Source organism: Delphinus delphis, chromosome 8, assembly GCF_949987515.2.
Source record: "Delphinus delphis chromosome 8, mDelDel1.2, whole genome shotgun sequence".
In the NCBI taxonomy this organism is placed as follows: Eukaryota; Metazoa; Chordata; class Mammalia; order Artiodactyla; family Delphinidae; genus Delphinus; species Delphinus delphis.
The window spans coordinates 103058558-103072023 of record NC_082690.1 but is presented as its reverse complement, the minus strand read 5'-3'; the positions used below and the strand labels follow the sequence as shown (position 1 = coordinate 103072023).

The 13466-nt window shown below is 55.0% G+C and overlaps 1 long non-coding RNA gene across 2 annotated transcripts; it reads left to right on the top strand.

Moving 5' to 3' along the window:
• Positions 1-650: 650 nt before the first annotated feature.
• On the top strand, positions 651-6274 carry LOC132430048 (uncharacterized). 2 transcript variants are annotated; one of them, XR_009520431.1, is made up of 3 exons: positions 651-692; positions 3008-5175; positions 5665-6274. It is a non-coding gene; the product is annotated as an uncharacterized lncRNA (long non-coding RNA). The 2 variants fall into 2 exon arrangements; XR_009520432.1 differs by lacking the exon at positions 651-692 and adding an exon at positions 2657-2919.
• The last annotated feature ends 7192 nt before the right edge of the window (positions 6275-13466 follow it).

Here is a 13466-nt window from a genome sequence, read left to right as displayed (position 1 = left end):
CCAGGCCGCTGGAGGGGGAGGGGCGCTGGGGGCAGCACTCTGGCTGGAAGGGGTCCTGACAGTGATGTTTGCACAGAAGTTCACATGGGATGGGGAAATTGCTATTGTCCACCCCCTCTCCCAACAGCCCGTACCTTGTTTCTTGTGAACAAGGAAGAAAGGGCTGCTCTGATCATGCCCCTCCCCGCCCCGCTCCCCAGTAGCACTGGGCTGAGATGGGAGGGCCTGTGAAGAAACTGAGGCCCAGGTTAAGAGGCATGGACGTAGAGAACCCTCACCGTGCTGGGGTGTCAGCAAAGCCCCCTAACTCCTCCTTTGTGTGCCTGGTGGCCCCTCCTCGGTGAGGGAGATCTGGGCACCAAGTGAGCAGGGCAGAAGTTTTGTCCTGGTGGACCCCAGGGTCCTCATTGCCCACGGTCACGCAGTGACGGGGGAGAGGGGTTTTGATGGCTGGGGTCTGATGCCACGCGGAGGGGCAGGCGGGGGCCCGGTCTGATTCTTCCTGGAACCGCCCCACCTGCCCGAGCACAGTCCAGGGCTTCATGCCCTTTGAACCTCACTTGTGATCCGTATTGACAGGCGGCAGGATAATCATTAACTGCAGCCAGGGGCTGGGCCAACAGCTCAAAAGGCGCTGGGCTCAGGGTGGCCCCACTTCCTCCTCGTGCCCCGAGGGCCAGCCAGACACCCAGGTAAGAGCCTCCCGCGGGTGGTCAGACCCCTGCAGCCTTTCTGCCCCGGGGTGCTCCCGAGCCCAGCCCTTCTGAGCAAGAAAGGAAGGGACCTAGGCAACCACTGAGTGACCCAAGCAAGTCCCTTCTAGCCCCTGGGCCTCAGTTTCCAGCCGTGGGGTAAGGGGGTCCGGACTCCTGAGTGAGTGGCAGCATCTCTGCTGCCGCCACTGCCTCTGCCGGACCAGGTACTTAGTCTTGCCTGGGGGTCTTCAGAAGGGCCTGCTGGGCTTTGGGGTAGGGGTTGGGGGCCACCAACTAAAGTGTCTTCATTCACAGGCACATCCTCCCAGGCAGAGGACTCCTGCCCTCACCTCACCTTGACTGCATCCCAAAAGGGAGGACACCACTTCAGGGAGGTTGCCGGGCAGGATGGACCCCCAAGGCCCTGATCTGTGACCTTGGGCAGCCTCTTTTGCCTGTCAGGGCCGGTTTCCACTGCTGGGAAAGGGGAACATAGCCCAATTTGGGGTCTCCAGAGTATCCCCTAGGCCTCGGGACTGGCATTGTAACTTGGGCCAGTCTCTTGGGCCGGAGCCTGTCTGGTGGGGATGAGAACACACTTTGCAGGAGAAAGGTCTGTTCCCCCAGGGGTCCTGGGCCAGCTCAGGGACCCCAGACAACACCTCCTTCCTCTCCCCACTGAGGGGACAGACTCAAAGGTTGAAGGGAAGGTGGCTTCCCAACAGCGCAGGCCAGGATGTCCTCACAAGCCCTGACTTGCATATGAGGAACCAGCAGCCGCTCAGAGAGGTTAAGCCACTTGCTCAAGGTCACCCAGCTCCCAGGACCCTGCTGGCTCTCAGGCCGCTGAGGTGCTAAGTGCTCTTCCAGATCGGCAGTTGCTTATAGCCCTGTTCTTAGCATTCTGTGGCAGGTTTGTGTATCAGCATCTTTTCCAGTTCCCTGTTCTCGCCCTTTTCCCCCTTCCACTATCTCCTCTGTCCCTTTCCAGTTCTCTGCTTGCCCCTCTCATCTCTCTCTTGGCCTCTCTGTCTCACTCTCCCACTTTCTCTGTCTCTCCTTTTCCCACCACCCTTCTTTCTGTCTCATCTCCGCTTCGTATCTGGGGCCATCCTCCAGGGACCTCTGAATGCCATCCTCTGGGCATTCAGAGGTCCCTGGAGATGGACAGGTGCCCAGCCGTCCTTCACTGTTCCTCTGCCCTGCGGCTGCAGCAAGAAGGGTGGGCAAAGGGCAGAGAATGGAGGCCACAGTGGCCAAACCTGAAACTGGGGCCCAGGTCTGGTTGGGAAAGAAACGAGGAAACAAGGAACTTGGGGAGAGAGGGTGTGCGGGTGTCAGAGCGGGCAAAGGCTGCCCAGGAGCTGTAAATGGAGCCACTCCCGGCTTTATGAGCAGATCTGGGGTTGAGACTGGACTTCGCCCAGAGAAGCAGTGCTGGCATGAGACTCGGGTGTGGGCCTGGGTGATAAGGAGCCTCAATAAAAAGACCACAGGCCTGGGGCCACGAGGACCCAAGGGGCCCAGGAGGGTGGTCATGCTATACTCCCCAGACCTCTGCCCAAGGGGAGGCGCCAGGCGGGCAGGGCCCAGGCCTCCGGTCGGTTCCCACCCCCTGTAACAGCAACTCCATGTGGAAGTGCCCACAAGTTCCAGTGGGGCTGCTGTTATCTGGGGTGCGGGCCAGTGTCCACAGAAGAGGAGAGGCGGCTGCTGCCCAACAGACCAGCAGGGACCCCCGTGGCCATGCTCCCAGGTCCAGGATGGCAAAGGGTTGTGGGCTGTCAGCAGGCTGCCAAGACCGAGTGCACAGGGCTCTGACCTATGAATTGACAGCCAGTGCTCTCGTCTCCCCTCTGGCTGCCAATTCCATAGGTCACAGGTATGTTCGCCTCAATGCCAGCCTCCAGGACCTGTGGGGGAAGGGGTGGGGCTGGGGGTGTCTGGTGGGCACTGAAGACTTGCCATCACCGTGCAACACTCAAGGCCCAGCTCCCTTCTGTTCCATTCCCACCTTTCCATTTTCCCTCTTGTGAGCACGAACTGCTTTAGGTCTCCGCCTGTACCGACTGTGCTGCAGCACGCCTCTGTGCTTAGTCCATGCGGTTCCCTCTGCCTGGAACACCCTTCCCAGCTTTTTTGCCAGGCTCACTCTTACTAACCGTTCCAAGCTCTGCCCAAGCATCTGCTGCCTCCAGGAAGCCTTCTTAAAGCCCACTTGATAGTAAGTGCCTGGCCGGGCACCCCCAGTACCCTGTGCTTCCCCCAAGCACTGCATGCTCCCAGGGTTTCTGTTCTCCCTACCACCTTAGGCTCAGCCCCCGACCCAAGCCGAGTGCAGGTGTGTGCTCGATAAATGTCTGAACAGACCCTGAGCCTCCATCTTGCACCCTGAGGAAGCACCACCAACGTCCAGTGTGGCCAAGGGGAGCCAAGGACCCTGGGTTCCAGTCTGCGCTGGAGCCCCTCCGCCACCCCGGACAGGGACCCGGAGCCAGCCTTCCCCTCCGCTCCCCCCGTTCTCCTCTCTTCCTAGTCTCATCTCCCCAGGCTGCCCTGGCCCAGCCGTGGACAGAACGGCGGTCCCTACCCCTGCTCCAGCTTCCCACAACAGCCTCGCTCCTGCCTGGTTTTTATAACATGGGGTTCTGGGAACATTTTCATTTGAATAAAAAGGTTTCTGCTGCTAAAAATTGAGAATTTAAACCCTGGAAACACAGACTAGGAATAAAGTCCAAATTGCTTAGTAACAGGAGCTGGTTCTTGAGCCCTTTCTGCTTGCTGGGCGCTTGCACACATCAATCGCCTGGAATCATCTCGGCAGCCTTGTGAGGTAACTGTTGTGAACTTGTTTGGGAGATGAGAACTCAAGCTCAGAAAGGGTGAGCATCTTGCGAAAGTCACAGAGCAAGTTGACCTTTTCTCCCTCCGAGGACTCTGTGCGGCTGACAGGCGTTCAGCCCCCTGCTCTTTCCCTTGCCCCTTCCCACGTGCAGCTGGGCCCCCATCCCCTCGGCGGAGGCCCAGCTGGGATGACCCTCCCATGACTGAAGGATCTGCTCCTCTTCCTCTACCTGCACCAGCTCCGTGGGCCTCTCCCACTGCCTCCTTATCTCATTCAGTGCAGGGCTGAGAGCTCTGCAAGCTTATCTTATCCTTGTGCTGATCCCAGACTCCTTGAGGGCAAAGTCCAGGACTCGCTCATCCTCCCTGGTCAGGCAGCCCAACATAGTAGGTGTTCAGCGTACTCTGGCCGAATGGAGGTGATTTGAACTCTCACCCTTTCGGGGCTGTCAGGCCCCAGGCCTAGAGTGCTGGCTTAGGGTGGAAGCAGGTGGCAGGCAGCCTCCTGCTCTGGGTTTCCTCCTCCATCTGCCTCTACAGAGCCCCTGATGGCTCTCAGAGACCATGTAACAACTCGTGCAAGGCAGACCCAACTCTCTCTGACTGGCTCCTTGACCTGTGGCCTTTTCCCGGCAGGCCCCGGGCCTGTGCACATCTTGCCTAGCCTGGAGACCTCCGGGGCACCTCCCTGCTCACCACCAGAGCCGGCTTCACCCTCTTCCCCATTCATTGGCCCCCGTGATGCTCTGTGGCCTCACTTAGATCTCCCATCACACCCCCTCGCCAACACCTGGCTATTCCCCCGCCCCACCCTGACTGTGAACCCCTGGGAGCAGTGGCCACTGACTTTGTTTCCTGTGGCCTCAGAGAGTGGCACAGAGTAGGTGCCTAATAAATGCACGCCGAAGGACCGACCACATCCATGAATGAAGATGCTGGGGGGGAGGCGGGCAGCAGGTGCCTGGAGCTGCCAGCACAGTGCCCCCAGGTAGGAGGCCCTCAGCAAATGCCAGCCGTGGTCTTCATCACCAACACCAAACGTCCGTGAAACAAGGCGATGCTGACGAGGCCGCTGAAAGTACATGCAAATTAATGTGTTCCAACCTCAAAGAAAGGACGATGGGGGAAGGAGTGGTCAGAGTTGGGTGGCCTGGATCGGGAAAGGCTCCCTGAGAAAGGCGAGTTTGAGTTCAGCTTTTGCTGAGGTGAAGCCCAGGAAGAGGTCCTGAGCACTGGAGGGGGAAGGAGTGACAGGGACAAAGGTACAGAAAGGGGAAGTGGGCATTCGGTGGGCCGGGGAGCCCGCTCTTCTGCAAGCCTTACTCCCAGTGGTCACCAGCAGGGGACGCCCCGGACCGCATCCCGCCAGAGCTGGGCGGGGTCGATCCTCCCCACCCTCCTCCCCGCCCGGCCCTGATTCCTGCAGCCATCCCCCACCCCCTACCCCGGCCCCGCCCCCGCCCCGCCCCGGCCCCTCCAGGCCGGCGGAATACGTTAAGCGCCCTCCACTCAGCGGCAGGTCCCAGATGCTCAACGCGCACCTCACACGAAGCGGGGTTCCTGGTGGGACGTTTCCAGCTGTTATGTGTGTATTTGAATAAGTATAAAATGCGTCCCCGCGTAACTACCACTCAAGGTAAGAAAATCCGCCTTGCAGAGCCCCTCAATGTGTCCTTGCCGGTGACCCCTCCCCAGGTAAGCGCAATGCTGACCTTTACGGTAACCACTTCCTTGCCTTTCTCTGCGGTTTACCCCCCAGGTATGTAGCCCAAAACAGTCTGCGTTCATTTTGCCTGGGGTTGTTGTTGTTTAATCATCAATGGAATCTTGCAGCTGCGCCGGGAGGTCTCCGGGTGGTTGCTGGAGCTGCGGTTTGTTCCCATTCGTTCACTGCCCACGATGTTCCGTTGTATGAATAGAATCCAGTTGATTTGCAGCAGATGTAACGTTGGACCAGGCCGCTTGGTGCCTGAAGGAGGGGTATCTTGTTAGAGGCCTTTTTCTTTTTTTGCTTTTTTGGCCTCACCAGGCGGCTGGCTTGCGGGATCTTAGTTCCCCGAAGACCAGGGATTGAACCCGCGGCTGTACGCGAGGCAATTCCCTTCTTTTTGTTTTTGACAATCAGGAAACCTTCAGAAAAGCTGCAAGAAAAGTACAATGAACATCCATATAGGGGGCTTCCCTGGTGGCGCAGTGGTTAAGAATCCACCTGCCAATGCAGGGGACACGGGTTTGAGCCCTGGCCCGGGAAGATCCCACATGCCACGGAGCAACTAAGCTCATGTGCCACAACTACTGAGCCTGTGCTCTAGAGCCTGCGAGCCGCAACTACTGAAGCCCGTACACCTAGAGCCTGTGCTCCGCAGCAAGAGAAGCCACTGCAATGGGAAGCCCACACACCACAACGAAGCGTAGCCCCCGCTCACCACAACTAGAGAAAGCCCGCATGCAGCAACGAAGGCCCAACACAGCCAAAACTAAAAATAAAATAAATAAATTTATTTTTTAAAAATCCACATACCCTTCACTCAGATTCACCAGTAGTTAACATTTTGCCCCATTTGCTCTCTCCCTCTCTTTCTCTCTCACACACACACACATACACACACATGCATTTTTTTCTGAACCATTTGACAGGAAGTTACATAGGTCATGACCCTTCACTCTTAAGTATTTCAACATGTATCTCCTAAGAAAAATGACATTTCTTACACAACCGTGGTAGAGTTACCAAATTTAGGCCTGGCAGCAGTGATGCCAACACTGCTGCAACCCTGGGGTCTGATATGCTGTCCCCTTGCCGGCGTCTCTGATTGTCCCAGCGAACTGGGATCGCGCCTCACATTTGGTTGTTAGGGCTCTTCAGTCTTTAATCTGGAACCAACCTCGGCCTTACTTTGTTTTTTAAGACCTTAACGTTTTTGAAGAGTACAGGCCACTCGCTTTGTAGAATGTCCCTCAGTTTCTTTTTCCCCTTTTCCCCCCAAATTAAGAAAGTCAAATATGTCCATTATGTAAAATTTGGACAATATAGAGAAGTAAACCAAAGTTGCCCCAGCTCCTTTGACGTAAGGATAACCCTTTAGACATTTCCTGTAACTGAAACCGTGCACCTCAGACTGGGACTTGAACCCATGAGGCCGGAACTCAAACCCAGCCAAAACCCTGATTGGGACTTGAACCCACACAGCCAGGACTGGAACCCGGCCAAAACCCACAGTCTTCCAACTGAGGCCATACACCTGGTTTCAGGACTTAATGAAGCTCAGGTTCTTGAAGTCTCAATGCAGAAAGAATTCAGTGAGAGACAAAGTGATAGGTAAGAAGTGGATTTATTTAGAGAGAAACACACGCCACGGACAGAGCGTGGACCACCTCAGAAGGTGAGAAAAGGCACCAGGGTATGGGGTTGTCAGTTTTTATAGGGCTGGGTAATTTCATAGGCTAATGAGTGGGAGGAGTATTCCAACTATTTCAGGAAGGGGCGGGGATTTCCAGGAATTGGGCCACCGCCCACTTTTTGATCCTTATGGTCGGCGTTGGAACTGGCATGGTGCCTGTAGATGTGTCATTTAGTGTGCTGACCTGTTACAGTGAGGTACACTGAGGCTCAAGGTCTAGTGGAAGTCGACTTGTCCGCCATCTTGAACCATTTGGTTCTAATCAGGTTATGTCATGTCCTTGGGCTACGTCATTCTTTCAAAGGGTGCCCTGCCCCCTTCCCTCCTGTTTCATAACCACTCAAAGTTAGTCGACTTTGCTGTTCTGTGCACTCCGTACATTAACATTTACTTCCAGGAGGTAGGTGCTTTCCTTAGCCGCATTTCACAGCTGGTCCCGGAGACCCTGAGTCTTGCTAAAGATCACACAGGTAGGACTGGAACCTGATGGTGCACTTGGCCCTTATGCTACACTGTCTCTCCACAGTGGCTGGTAGTGTATGTGTGTGTGCGTGTGCGTGTGTGTGTGAACCTCTGCCCTACTGACATTTTGGGCCAGGGCCAGATATTTCTTGGCTGTGGGAGGCTGTCCTGTACCTTGAAGGATCTTAGCAGCATCCCTAGGCTCTACCCACTAGATGCCAGCAGATCCCTCAAGTTGTGACAACCAGGAATGTCTCCAGACATTGCCAAGTGTCCGCTGGGGAGCAGAGTCACCTCCAGTTGAGAATCCCGTGTGTGTGTGTGTGTCTGTGTGTGTATCAAGCCACGTGACATCGTATTCAGTCTGAAATCTGCTTTCCCGGTTATTGGTAGTCCACGATCACTTTAGTTTCCTTTCATTTTCTTCTCATCTCCTGTTGCCAGGAGTTGCCAATCAAATAAATTGTTGATGGACAAAAAGACAAATCCTGCTGTAGGCGTCTTCTATTGCCGCACAACAAATGACCGCAGACTAAGTGGCTTAAAACGATAGTCACTTATTAGCTCACGGGTCTGTAGGTCAGAAGTCCAGAGTCTCCAATGCTGAAATCAGGTGTTGGCCAGGCTGAGTTCTCTTCTGGGGGCTCTGGGAGCCATCTGCTTCCATGCTCATCCTTACTGGTTGGCAGGCATTGGCAGGATTCTGTCCTTGTAGCTGTAGGAGTGAGGTCCCCATTTCCTTGCTGGTTGTCAGCTGGGGGCTGTTCTAGGCTCCTAGAGGCCACCCACATTCTTCTCCACATGGTCCCCCTCCAACTTCAAGCCAACAATGACACATCAAATCCTTCTTGCGCTTTGAATCTCTGACTTCCTCTGCCAGCAGCCAGAGAAAACTCTGCTTTTAAAGAGCTCGGGCAGCACTTCCCTGGTGGTCCAGTGGTTAAGACTCTGGGCTTCCACTGCAGGGGGCACAGGTTCAGTCCCTGGTTGGGGAACTAAGATCCTGCATGCTGTGTGGCGTGGCCAAAAGTAAATAAATAATAAAAATAAAGAGCTCAGGAGGCCACTCGGATAATCTCCTATCTGAAGTCAACTGTACCATCAAACATGACTTATCACGAGTCATATTCATCATACTCACAGTCCCAGGCATTATACAGGGTGTGTACACCAGGCTGGGGAATCTTGGGAACATCTCAGGGTTCTGCCTACCACAATTACCAAAGGGCAAGTGGGGGTCTTTCAGGGGGAGGTATTGGAAGGTAAAGGGTAGCAGGCCAGGCTGGATGAGCAACTCTGGGAAGGGTCCCATTGCATTCCTGCCCTTCGAGAAGCCCCAACATGTACTTCTGGGAGTGAGCGTGGAGCTTGGGCAGCCATGGGCCCTCCCATCTCCCCTACTTCTGGTCCCTTTTCAGATGACCCATCCCCATCACCCGTACTGAAGGTCAGGATGAAGGATAGGTCAGGGGAATGTTCTAGCTGGGCCAAAAGGGAGGTGAGACACGGACTATTGGCAGGGTAGGTGGGCTGGGGCAGCTGTATAGACCACCCAGCTCCGAGCGACCTGGGTGGAGACTGATTTGGGGGAAGGAGGAGAAAGGTGCTAGGTCAGCAGAAGGGACTGGAGGGTGGCCTTGGACACAATGTCTGACCCCCGATGAGGTGTGGGTGTGAGGGGCTGGGCCGGGGACCAGAAGGGCTGGGCTTGTTAAAGATGAACTGGTCTCAGGAATTCCCTGGCAGTCCAGTGCTTAGGTCTCCATGCTCTCACTGCTGAGGGCCCGGGTTCAGTCCCTGGGTGGGGAACTTAGATCCCATACGCCGTGCTGCGTGACCAAAAGAAGAAAAAAAAAAAAAGATGAATTGGTTTCTGTGCCCTGGTGGCTGAGTGTGACACACGACTGGAGATAGACTTACTCTCCAGCCCCAGACTTACGTTCCAGCCCCCAGCCTGTGAGGCCCATGGTGAGGCTCAGGGCAGCCGCCTGTCATGGGCGAACAGGGGAGAGAGGCTATGGGGAGGGAGAGGAAGCTGGAGCAGAAGAACATGCTTGGAGAATATGTGAGAAGGCAAGTGGCTGCACTCCCCCACGGGGGGCTAGGATTGTGGTCACTCCGGCAGCAACATCCACGTGCCTCGTGTGTACTCTCAGGCTTCTGAGACCACGGGGGCATCGGGGTTACACCCACTATTTCCGTCAGTGTAGAGTAAGGGGATCCCAAGACTCTGCCGAGGGACCCCTAACGGTATCGCTGCAGAGGGCAGAATTCTCACATGAAAATGATAAACCATTTCCCCAGAAGTCCCCAGGTGTGATGTGTCCACAGCAAAGGCCTGGAGGGCAGGCTTGGAATGGTGCCTGAGCTCTCCAGGGAGTTTAGGTAAAGACTGTACCCTGAGTTCAGCTGCAGCTCCTGCCTCAGCAGCTCCTGCAAGATGGGGCCAGAGGCCACCAGGACTGAGACACACGCGTTTAGAAGCCCAGCAGGGGGTGGCCTCCTCCAGCCCTGCAGCATAGTTTCTATCAAAAGTGCTTGGGGCTTCCCTGGTGGCTCAGTGGTTGAGAGTCCGCCTGCCGATGCAGGGGACACGGGTTCGTGCCCCGGTCTGGGAAGATCCCACAGGCCGCGGAGCGGCTGGGCCCGTGAGCCATGGCCGCTGAGCCTGCGCGTCCGGAGCCTGTGCTCCGCAACGGGAGAGGCCACAACAGTGAGAGGCCCTCGTACCGCAAAAAAAAAAACTGGTAAAAAAAAAAAAAAAGTGCTCAGAGGCCTCTGTAGCTCAGCTCTGCAAATCACCATGTGGTTATATGTACACAGCACCCTGGCAGGGCGCCCCCCCTGGCTACAGAGTTGGAGCTGCTGCTTCAGGGCAGAGTTCACCCCAGCCAGTACCTGGGAGAGAGGCTCTTCAAACCCTCTTGCTTTGCTACCAGCCCAACCTTGCAACTTCAAATGGTTTGATTGTGGAAACAGCATAGTGTTAAGATTCCAGAGGTCCAGCTTCTCATTCAACCTGGGTGACTTCAAACGAACCACTGAACGTCCCCAGGCCTTGGGCTTTTTCTTATTGGGATCTGAAGGCAGAGATCCCGAGCAGCCCTGACACTCAGTCACCTCCAAGCTGGACACCTGCAGAGGCCTCTGGAGCCCAGCAACTGTGCATCTTCCGGAGAGAGGCCCCATGGGGTGGAAGGATGCTCTCCGGCTGGTGCTGGAGCCCCCGGGCTGCAAAGGAACAGAACTCCCTGGTTCTTTACCTTGTTCTGGCAAAAGTGACCCGTTGGCCAAATCTCTTACTCACGACTGTAAGAACGAAAACTGTGCTTATTTGAAAACTTTCTCGGTGGAAAGAATGAACCACTCCTCATCCCAGGGACAAACCTATGTGTTATTGGCTTTTCCCAGCCTGATATTTCTGCCATATTTAGAGAAAAACTCTGTTTTTCTTTTTTTTTTTCTTTGTAAGTTGTTTTCAGGGGGCATGTAGACACTTCTCTAGACCAGGCCATTATGGGGCTGAGCAGACTGCTTTGAGGGCAAGCAGGTGACCCCCTCCTGCTAGCCGGGAGCAGTCTCCAAGGAGAGTTAGTGGCACCCAAGGTAGGGTTTGGCAGTGTATGTATGTGAATTTAAAGGAAGAAAACACTGGGAGTGGGGGAATGGGCATCATTTCTGAGGACAAGGAAAATATTTGAACCCTTCTTCAACCTTTTGCCAGGGAACCAGCCAAAAACAAAAGTGAAAATGGTTCATTCATGTTTTATGAAACTTTCCCACCCAACAGAATCTATCCTACACAGAAAAACAAAAAAGAAAGTAAGTTAGGACATTTTCGCAAGCTGGGGCATTACTAGATAGGGAAGCTGCCCAGGACCTAGGTGCCAACTCTGCGAAACTGGGGAAATGAATTTCTGCCCACTGGAGTCTCAGGAAGGAGAGAAATCCCTTCTTCCAATCCTTGAGTCCTTGGAGAAACTCAAGCAGCCATACATAACAGGGGCTGGGTTTCACTTATAAATAACCCAAGAACATTTTGTTGTTTTCAGTTTTTTAAGGCTGGGTTTTCCCAGCACACAAGGCTCTAGGGAGATATGAAAACCATGGCAGGTCAACATGAGAGCTGCTGGGACAAACTTGTGGAACCCTCATTCAGGCCACTAGACAACCACCTCTTTCAGTATCCTCAGCCTCGGGCCCTTCCCTGGAACATCCCAGAAATTACAACTCCGGGGTGGACCCTTCAAAGTGCCATGTAGGAGGTAAGTCCCTTGACTTCTAAGGCTGGCCCTGGAAGTCTCGGCGGAGGCTCCTGGTCATCAGCTGGCACATAGCCTCTGGTGACAGCCCTGCCTAGGGGTCTCAATATCCCCGTTTAAGGAGAAAGCCAAAGAAAGAGTCTCATGGCTTCTGTGTTTTACTGTGATTGATGAAAAAAATACTAATGAAATCCCAAATAAAAGCAGTAAGTCAGGGACCTAAGACTGCAGACAGGGCTGGAATTACTCAGCTGCTCTCCAATGGTCAGGGAGGGGGAGGGAAGGCAATCGGTTTAATGTGATTTATTCCCTCAGAAGGCACTGAGACCTGATCCTACAAGGGGTGGGCGATCAGACCTCCCATCTGGGACTTCCCTGGCGGTCCAGCGGTTAAGACTCCATGCTTTCACTGCAGGGGCCGCAGGTTCGATCCCTGGTCCAGGAACTAAGATCCCATATGCTGCGTGGCACGGCCAAAAAAATATTAAAACAACAGCAACAAAACTCTCATCTCGCCTCCTCTTGACTCAGCTCCCCTAATATTCTGCTTATTCTGTTTTGAGTTCCTGCCTCTGTCCTCTTAGACTACCAGCCTGCTTTCTTCCCTGATAACAGGCACCCAGCCCTCAAGGCTCCCACATTTCCCAGAAGCTAGAAAGTTGGACATGAGGCCTCCAAGTTCCCAGGTGCACCTTAGATCTGTCCATGAGCATCCCCCCACCCCACCCCTGGCACTTTGGTGTCCTGATACTGGTTACATAACAATCCCAGTCTCCAAAGCTTTGACATCACCCACTGAAGAGTCTCACCAGCCTGGACAGCCAAGGGGGCCTACATGTGGCCGGGGATGATGGTGGGGGAATGAGCCTAATGGAACAGCCAGGAACTGGTTAAGGGCAGGAGGAACAGGTCAGAGTAAAGCATGGTAACTGGTGGTGACCCAGAGAGGAAAGCGGAAGTATTTGGGTTTTTTAATTCCCCCTAAGTTCCCACAAGATTTCACTGTTGCCCCACGTTTCCCCTCCACCCCACATAGGGAATTTCCGATTTCACTTCCTCAAAACTCAAGTGCTGGAGGGCCTCGGCTTCCTCTTCACATCCCCCCGCCAGATGCAGCCTCTTTAGGGAGGCCATCTCTTTTCCCCCACATATTATATGTCATATGTGTCCTCCACTGCTAGTGTCCATCTCCCAATTCTTGGCTGGAGGGGAGCTCAGGCCTCTTGCTGCTGGTTGGTCTTTCCCCATCGGCCTCCTCCCTTCCCATTTTTCTTTCCCCAATCACCACCCCGCCTTGGATGTTCTACTCCCTCAGCTTCCTCCACTACTTCATTCCTGTCTCTCCCTCTCCCAAAGCAGATAAAAGATGAGGGGATGAGAGGGAGTGTCAGAGAAGCAGGGCCGAGAGGAGGAGGCAAGGAAGGGCGGTGCAGACAGGAGGCGCTGGGGATTCTGAGCGAGTGGGAGGAGGAGGACCGTTCTTGGGGGAACTGCAGGTGGGGCGCGTATTCAGGGTACTGGGGTGTCTAACTGGGGGTCTCGCCGGGTATGGAAGGCGCGCAGACACTGGGACCTCCTCGCTCCGGACTCCCGCTTCCAGCCTTCCCAGCCGCAGCACTCCCGCGAGCCGTCCCACAAGGGGCGGGGCGAAACAGGTGCGGTTGCCACGGCACCCGGGCCGGGGCAAGCGGAACAACCGGCGCTCGCGAGATTTGGAATCGGCAAATAGGAGGTGGGGGAGGGGAAGACGTGGCGCAGAGCGCGTGGGCGGGGCTCCTCCTTCACCCCTTCCCAACTCCCCG